We start from the raw sequence: 8,872 nt of genomic DNA, 5'->3' as shown, positions 1-8,872 counted from the left end.
TTTTACTCGCTGTTTACACAACTGCATGTGCTATTTGCACTGCGGGCAGGCAGGCAGACAGGCGGGCAGGCCTTGCTGCTCGCACAACGCCGACCGCGTTCGCACAGCACACATTCGTGCCAGCACATGATGTCGTACCGGCAACCACTCGCTAGTGAGGATGAGCGTTGCATTACGGAGTGTATTTAATCGCAACACAGAGACACAGCCGCCCCGATGGGTGCATGCGGAGCGAGCGAACGCCTGTGGAGCGATAAACCACAAACGGCATTCAATTCATGGTTCTTATCGGTGCAAAAAGTTTAATTATGCCGCTTTCAATAATTTTATCACCCGCCTTGCAGTTGCGCCAAAATCGGAGCACCGTTTAACATTGTGCCGCTGACATAGGGGAGGGTGCAGGTTTGTGGCGATTAGGATAACGTGCCGGTGCACGTGCCGCACACCATGGCCGCGCAAAAACCCATTCAGGGTTTCAGGTGCAGCGGGCTGAAAGAGATTCTATTAGCCAGCAACGGGCCGATCAACGTGTCGCTTTTCAGGTGGAAGTAATTGAAAGGTAAAGTGCAGTGCACGGCACAAATTAATTTCGTGTGCTCAATGGCTATCAATCGCTGTTAAATTAGCGGTTAAGCATACGAAAAAGGCGAGCAAGTCGATGGGGCAATGAACTGATCGGACGGGTCGACAGAATCTCAACGTGTTTGGTGGAGTTGGTTTAGATGAGATTGTTGCAATTTGGTCCGGATTTTTTGATAATGCTGTAAAAATGCAGTTAAAAGCAAAACTTGTATTTAAGATCATGATAATTAGTAAGGATAAATTAAGATTAGCGCTACGATAATTCGAAAAAGACATGCATTACTATCCTAACTAGCGTAATGTTTAAAATAATTTAAACTAAATATTGTGTCTTTTATCAAATCGCATTTAAAAAAAAAAGACTTCTCAATTTAGACTAAAAATTGAGTTGATTTTTCTCCTCATCAAAAGTAATCTCGTAATGCCATTTTGTGTGAAAAATAAATCTCAAATTAGCTTTCCACAATAACAAGCATCATTGCCTTTTGCATTATTACCACTCTGTCAGAATTATTCCACGGTTGATATTTCATGGAAATTAACGTCTATCCTCCGGTTCCAATCCAATTATAGCTCATATTCTCCCATCGTACAATCTACCCTCCGATATTTCACTTTTTGCTCGATCCCTTCCCCAATATAATCCACTGTCACAACCTTGACAATGGTGGTTCTGTTCATTTCTTCTTCATTTTATTCACCCCAGCAACAGGAAGCATCAACAATTCGATGAGCTTTGTTTCTAAACAAAACCAGCCAAGCAAACCAATGGCCAAAAAAAAAGATCATCCCAAAAAAACCAACTCACCACAACATTCACAGACACATGCTTGGACAGAAACTCAAAGCCGGAGAAGGGAAAAAAAGGGCTGAATCCGAACGGAACACAGCAGCAACATGGAAATGCTTCCTCTTTATTAAGTTCGTTGATTTGCCGACGCCGCCTACGGATTTCTATTTTATTTGCTGTTTCACTGTGGGCGGCCAAGCATGGTAGGCATCGTTCCACCCATTCGAAAAACTACACCATAAAACCGAATGAAAATCAGCCGAAAAATAACACAAACATAATAACATCTAAATAACCAACTCTGGGAATGAAACTAACAGAAGGAAGAGAGAGAGATAACAACCCTACCTTCGTTTAGTTTTATTCTCCGGCAGGGGAAAGTTGGCTTTTCTTTTGCTCTATGGCTTTCCCTCGTCTCGCCTCGACAGTGAACGTTATCTCATATCCGGCAACGTTCTGTAACGCTTGTTTTACCAGTTTGAAAATATTCACATCCCGTATAGTGTCGGCTGCAGAGGGAGGAAACTTTTGCAGAAACAGTCCGTTGTCGTATTATTACACCCGCTCGCTGGATGGTTTTTGTTTCCTCCCTGGGCTGTGCGCAAAACAAAGGGGGTCTATGGTAGGCCTACACCATCACCCTGGTTTCCAGCGTCCCCCGGTTTCGGCAAAATGGGAGATTTTTATGGATAGTGATTTTGGATTTTTGGCACCGGAGTTCCGGCAATAATCTATGCTTTTATTTACCCATATCTATGGGAAAACGGAACATCCAACACCGGTGGCTTGAGCCTGAAAGTGTGTTTTCAAATCGGTCTCCATAGTATCACGCAACCTGTATACCCTGGGTAGTTAATTGTGGGCAAATTTTATGGCCTTGGTCGGACGCTCGTATAACGTTAGAAAAAAGGGATCGTTTTGCAGTATCCATCTGTATAATGTGTGGTAATCAGAGGAAATGTAGATACCTTTTTCTAAATTAATTCCCGTACATGCAAAGTGAATTCCCGAAACAAAAACAATCAATGAGACAAAACGACAAGAAGAATCAAAAATTAAATTAGTGTACCTTTTTTCTTGTTTTGCTGTGCGAATAAAAATAAACTCAGCTCCCGCACAGCCCATACAAACTACTGGGCGTCTCCATTTCGCTACAATCCACCATGCGTCTCCATGTATGTGGGATGGCCCGTTTCCTACGGACGCTCTACAAACGAACGGTGGATGAAACAGGCAACCCGAATACAACCCTTCCCAGGAGCTACAACCCCAATTGCCAACTGAACTGATCGACTATTTGAATACTGAAGACAGTTACTCCTTTTTGTCAGCACAGCCATCAGCACAAAAAAGCGCCCGTTCAGAACGGCCCTTTCAGGCTTGCTGACAACCTCCCACACTCTTTAACGAACCGTTTGCGCCCGTCGCCGTTAACAGCTTTTGTAAAATTTTAATTGCTTTTGCTTGTAGCATTCAATTTCGAGCCACACGGATTCATCCCCGGGCACCGGGACCGGGAAGGCAGGGAACGGAACTGACTGAGGGAGCGTTTTATCAACTATCTTCCGCCTTCTGCAAATGGAAATAGAATCACTCTCACTATTAGTCTACGTTTGGATAGGCAACGGATGAAAGGGAGGAAGAATAAAAACCCCAAAACAAAGAGAATCTGAACTGTCAAACTACATCGTCTATCGTGTACATTTACAATCTCGCCAACGACGACGTTCTATGTGGCGTTCTATGCGGAGAAAGGTTGAAATAGAAACGCCCCTCCCTTTGCGCACACTTTATCCCTGGCGGCTATTAAAGCGTAGAAACAGCTGATTTATTTTCACATCATCGAAACAAAAAAAAACAGAGCTGAAGCCTCCTGGGACGGCTGGGCCAGTACATTATGTTTTGCGGATTCAATGTATCAAATGCAATGAAATGTCCCCTACCATCCACGGAACATTTCAATTGCAGCCGTCAGTGTGCTGACGGTGCGGGACCCCTTTTTTCAATCACACCGCTTTCGAATGAGCATTCAGGACGTATTTTCACATTCCCTTTTGGGTGGTCGAGCAGTTGGCTTCTTTTATTTACCTGGTGAAAGTTTACATTCAGCTGCTACATCCACGTGCTTCTTCTTCAGTCGTTCAACAAAGCCTTACACAGCGGCACAAACGCCCTCCTTTCACGTGTGTACGTTTGTGCTCAGAATCCTTTTTGTTCGACAAATCTAACGATATTGCAGCACACTGTTACCACCAACAGCAACAAAATGGGTCCCCTTTTTGTAAATCGCTAACGAAGCAACACAGCAGGTGTAAAAATAGTCACCTCTTACAACAGCTCAGTATCTCTGTGTGTGTATGGGTGTTTGTGTCTGAGCTCCATTCCCGGGCACAGGTGAAATTCGTACGAAACTCTTGTTAATACAGGAATATTGCTTGCACGAATCGAAAGCGTCATCGCCTTCAAAATATTGAAAGCACACTTTGCCACCAACGAAGCCGCTGCCTAGAAAAAAGGCTTACAATATCTGTAGAACATTCAGACAAAACTATTGAGTTTTCATCGGTACAATAGCGTTTTCTGAGAATGTAAGGTATTATAATCCACTTTACTATCTCGTTATTTCAAGTACACTGTAGCTGTTGCCATGCCGTTTCAAGGTAAATGAGCTATGGCTGTTTCGTACCTAGTAAGTGAATAGAAATGGTTTGCCGTGCTGTAAGTCTTCCCTAGTGTAATATGCGCCTGAAGGTATGCAATGCAGGTGCTCTACGCTGGGAATCTGTTTTAGCAACTTATTTATCATTTTTTTCTACATCATAGTGTTAATAAACCCTATTGACAGCTCGAGTTGTTGAACCGTATATTTAGAAATTGTAATAAATCATACAAATCATTACAACCTGTATTTTACAAAAATGCTACACGAGCTCCTACCAAAGAACGCCTAATCAAAAATGGCAAACAACGAGTTCCGGGGAAAAGATTTAAACAATAAAGATGGCAAAAAACGCGTAAAAGTAGCAGATGTAAACTGTTTGCAAATGGCAGATTACAATTAATCACTTTCCATCCATTCGCGTTTGATAATTAACGTGTTATTTATATCACACGAAAGCTACTTCGCAATTCATGGTGCTGTTTATTAAAGCTCCATAACTCCTCGCTGAAGCTTCGTGCGGTGTTCCAATCTGGTACGCTTCCTTCTACGACACGGAAATCTATTATTATTGCTTGACAACCTACTGTAATTCCTTCGCTCTCTCCCAGTTCCTTCGCCGTTAAAACCACCCATCATAAATCATCATCCGCCGCTGACTGGGCCTACAAAAGATCAGAACCGCAACACAACAATCAACCACCGCCGAATGCATAACTGACCGCCCCCTCCACCGACAGCAACGCCGGCCCATCCTCGCACCGCGTGGTGTTCGCGTGGCTACAAACAGGATTAGGAATAATTATTAATTAGCTGTCATCGATTCATTTCCTGTCAGCGGGAGATGATCACTCACACGGCGTTAGTGGGCGCGCGCTCGCTCCCGCACTGCCCACGGAAGCGCCGCTTTGCAAATCGCAGAACGCATCCGCACGGGTCCGTCACGGGTTTCGGGGAAGCTGCCACTGCTGGACGCATCATAATGATAGTAGTAATAATAAGCTTTCGCTTCCTTTCCTTTCCTTTGCGCCCCGGTACGTTTGTGCGTGCGCGTGTAAGATTCGCGCTTCGCGAGACTATTAATTATCCATCGAGGGGGGAGGTCAGGCCCAGCGGGTGGCTGCGAAGTGAGGCACAATGGCACACTGAGGAGTCGTCATCGGTGGAACGTTACGCGGTTTAAAATATCAATTAGCAACGATGGATGGAAAATTAATGATGAAAACTGTGTACCATCTAAAGTTTGTACCGTACAGCTGGTGGTGCTCCCCGGTCCTCACCTCTTCCCTTTTTTTTTCTTTCCAATTCACACGCACCGCTAATGAACTTGCACAAGAGCGGTGCCGAGTGCGCATTTGGGAGCGTGCAAGTGCGAACGAACGATTTATCATTCCTGCCGAGCTCTTAGTGGCAAAGAGAGGCGCATTCGCTTCCATTTACTACAACAACAAAGAAACGAAACAATCACACCCATACTATGCGCTGTACATGTGTGTATGCGTGTATGCATAAGTAAACGGGGATCGGCATATTTACAAATGGATTGTCTTCCGCAAACGCCAGCCTTTCGTTTTACCGCACCCGAAGCGGTGCGTTGCTTGAAATCGCTTAGCTAACGGCGTTTAAATCTTTCACATACACTCACACACACACACATACACTTCCACTACCTGTGAAGTAACGACAACACCAAGACGCTACTACGCCTTATCAGACAGTGTGCAGCCGCGCAGCATCGAATATGCTTCCACGAAACTCCATTCCATTCATCCACCATTCAGGCCGCCGTGTGTACCGCCGTGCCGGTGGCTGAACGACCCCCGGCAGCAAGCTTAAAATTCGATTACATTTTAATTAATATGAAAGTTAAATATTTAATTATCAGTTAATTAAGGTGAAATTATACTCGTGCCTGGGCGCGTGGGCTGCGGCGGTAGCGTTCTGATGGCGTTTCCATCCCACAAGCCATCGTCCTCTTCCGATGATGGCGCCCGATGACGGATTATCGCAAGGGATCGAACGAAGGCACGTAGACTGACACCAGTGAAGGGAGAATGTAATAATGTAATCACATTTTCAACTAAAACTACACTCAACTGCATCGCGGTGCATGAACATTAGCATGCGGATTGAACCTGATTCCGTTTCATCGCTAAAAGGGTAAAATTACACTGTACAAAATGCCTTTTAAATCCTTGCAATTTCATCGTGCTGGCATTTCTGTTGTGGTTAGCAGTATTATGATGGCACACCATTGATATTCCTGCTTAACATGTCTCTTTGTAGTCCCTATTTTCGGATACAGTGCTTTGCAAACCATTTGCAATTGTCTGTACGAATTATAAGGATTGTATACATTGCAGGCGATGTTATTGCTACGCCTGAAAGTATGCAATTGGTAACGCAATTAAGCTACTCTTAATTTTTTTGAGTATTCTGATTCTTTCTAATTCATACAACTCAACGGGCGTTAAATTTAGTTATATTTACATCTGCTTAAGAAGGCGTCGTTAGTGTCTTTAATTGAGTTGCAAACCTCTGCTTCAGAAATTCACACAAAAAAAAAGATCGCTATCAGCTTACCCAAAAGCAAAATTTCACACCCCATCACCCATGCTAACAGCATCATACACTCACACACCTAGCCACACACCCAAACTAGCACACATGAAGCAACAGCGAACGTACACTTCACTTCCCACCATTGTAACGCTAGTCGCACGTTAGCGTATGGAAAAAATGCAATTAAAATTGTACTGCAAACCACCAGCCAGCAAAACCAATGATCTCCATTACCTACACACCTCGCCTTCTTATTCTAATGAAGTAAACTCTACCTCCCCATGACCTTTGCGCAGCACACCACCCAACCGTGCCGGGAAAACTTTGCTGCAAGCCAAAAAAAAGTGGATTCCTTTTTTGTGCTTTCTTTCGCCACATCGTGCCCTGGCGCGTACGTTAGAGCACGCTCAGCCACAATATCCTTACCGCCCGGTGGTATCGTTCGCAGTCATGAATGTGATTATGATATCAGCATTGAATATTTAAATTAATTAAATGAATTTCTTTCATTGCAGCATGGATTTCTGTGCCCCGCGTATGGTTCGCGCTGGCCTGGATGAAGCATTAAGCTTTGCCACGTTTGTTCCCTCTCTCTCTGTCGCTCCTTTGTTTCATTTCTTCTGCTGCATATTGCGCGTCTCATTCAGCTTTTTGTTTCTTACACTTGTACACCGCTCCGTTTGATCCGGCAGTCTTTCTTTCGCCTCCAGCCGGGCACTGGAGATGTCTTCAGCCATTCCCACATTCCCACCTCATCGCTTCCCCGCGCACGGGGATGACATTTTCGCTTGCCAAGTACTTTCGCTATAACCAACCGTCCATTCCATCTTCCCATAATTTGCATCCTTTTCACCATCTCCGCTTTCTCTCTCTCCCTCTGTTGCTTTTGGCACTCATTTCACATTCCTGCCCGTTTTGCTGTGCTTTCGCCCATCACCCAGCCTCATGAATATTGCAGCTCGCTAAGCAGATCATCAGTTCTACCGCTCGGAACCTTTGATTTCGTTGTGGCGCGGCGTGTGAGAAAAAAAAGTCCCAGAACACCGTGCATTCTTAAACTTTGCCACTTTTCCTTTGACACGCTGTGTATTTTACTGGTTCTTTACTTGCAGCGAAGTTTGCATGCCAAATGCTTTTTTTTTTTGTAGTGTCCTTTACTTTTCTTACAACGGGTTGGTGCAGAAGTACATCGTTTCGCTATTTCGATGCAGATTTGTTGCTTCGTGTTGAGTAGTAATTAAATTCTAGGCTGGGAGTACACACAACCGCGACAATTGAGGCGGTTCATTTGAATATCAATGTTTGGGTGGAATGTTTTTTCAAAATTCCAGCTGCGATGCGATTCAATCAAATGCAAACGAAATAGAGCTGTAGGTTTCAGCATTGTTTTAGCGAAGTATGCAACGTAGCGGAGCAGAGAAATGCAGCAGCTAGTGTGCGAACAACCTGTTCTGGTCTGGTGATTTCGAATGCTTGGAATGTTTAATTGTATGCCGGCGACGTTCAACAACTAATGAAAGTAGTAAATGGTTGAAATGGATTCGATTCGCTATAAGTGAATCGATTTAATCGGCATAATTATATGTTTTCTTGCTTCGATTTATAGACTAACGCCTGAAGGTATGCAAAGTTACATTTACAATACGAAGGAAATATTACACTGCGGATGTAGACTAATTAGCGCTTGAAAGTATAGAACAATAGAACAATAAAGTGTGGTTTTTGCGAGAATATGCGAATTAAATGAACCATTTACTAAAAAAAAAGTTCATAAAATACGGCTCTATGTTTTTATATTTGACTAATGGAGTCTTTTTAGACCGTTTAGACGACCGGAGGCGTGGTAGGCTCAAATTGAGTCTGCCATTAAGGCCGGGATAACGGACTGGCAGACGGAGGCGCAAGACCGCGAGTGGTTTCGGACACTCCTGAGGTAGGCCAAGACCGCAAAGCGGTTGTAGCGCCGGATAAGTAAGTAAGTAATGGAAAAACTAAAGAGTATGCTAAGGAACATACTCCATCGAACATTTCCATTAGAGCATTGAATCAACTCGATCTTAGAGATCCATTAGAGATCATTTAAACGGGACGAAAGGGTTCCTAATAGCATTGTATCGCTGGTTGTGGTATATTCTTCAACTCATACGATCGAACAACATGCCCGTCAAGCGTTCAAGTCTTGTATGAACCGTCGCGCATAGCAAAGACTGACTATCCTTGTTGAGTGGTACTTAATAACTTTGGAAGAAGAAGAAGAAGAAGAAGAATATGAATAAGAA

Source organism: Anopheles coluzzii, chromosome 2, assembly GCF_943734685.1.
Source record: "Anopheles coluzzii chromosome 2, AcolN3, whole genome shotgun sequence".
NCBI lineage: Eukaryota > Metazoa > Arthropoda > Insecta > Diptera > Culicidae > Anopheles > Anopheles coluzzii.
The sequence above is the reverse complement of the archived record's forward strand: the minus strand, read 5'-3'. Positions refer to the sequence as shown.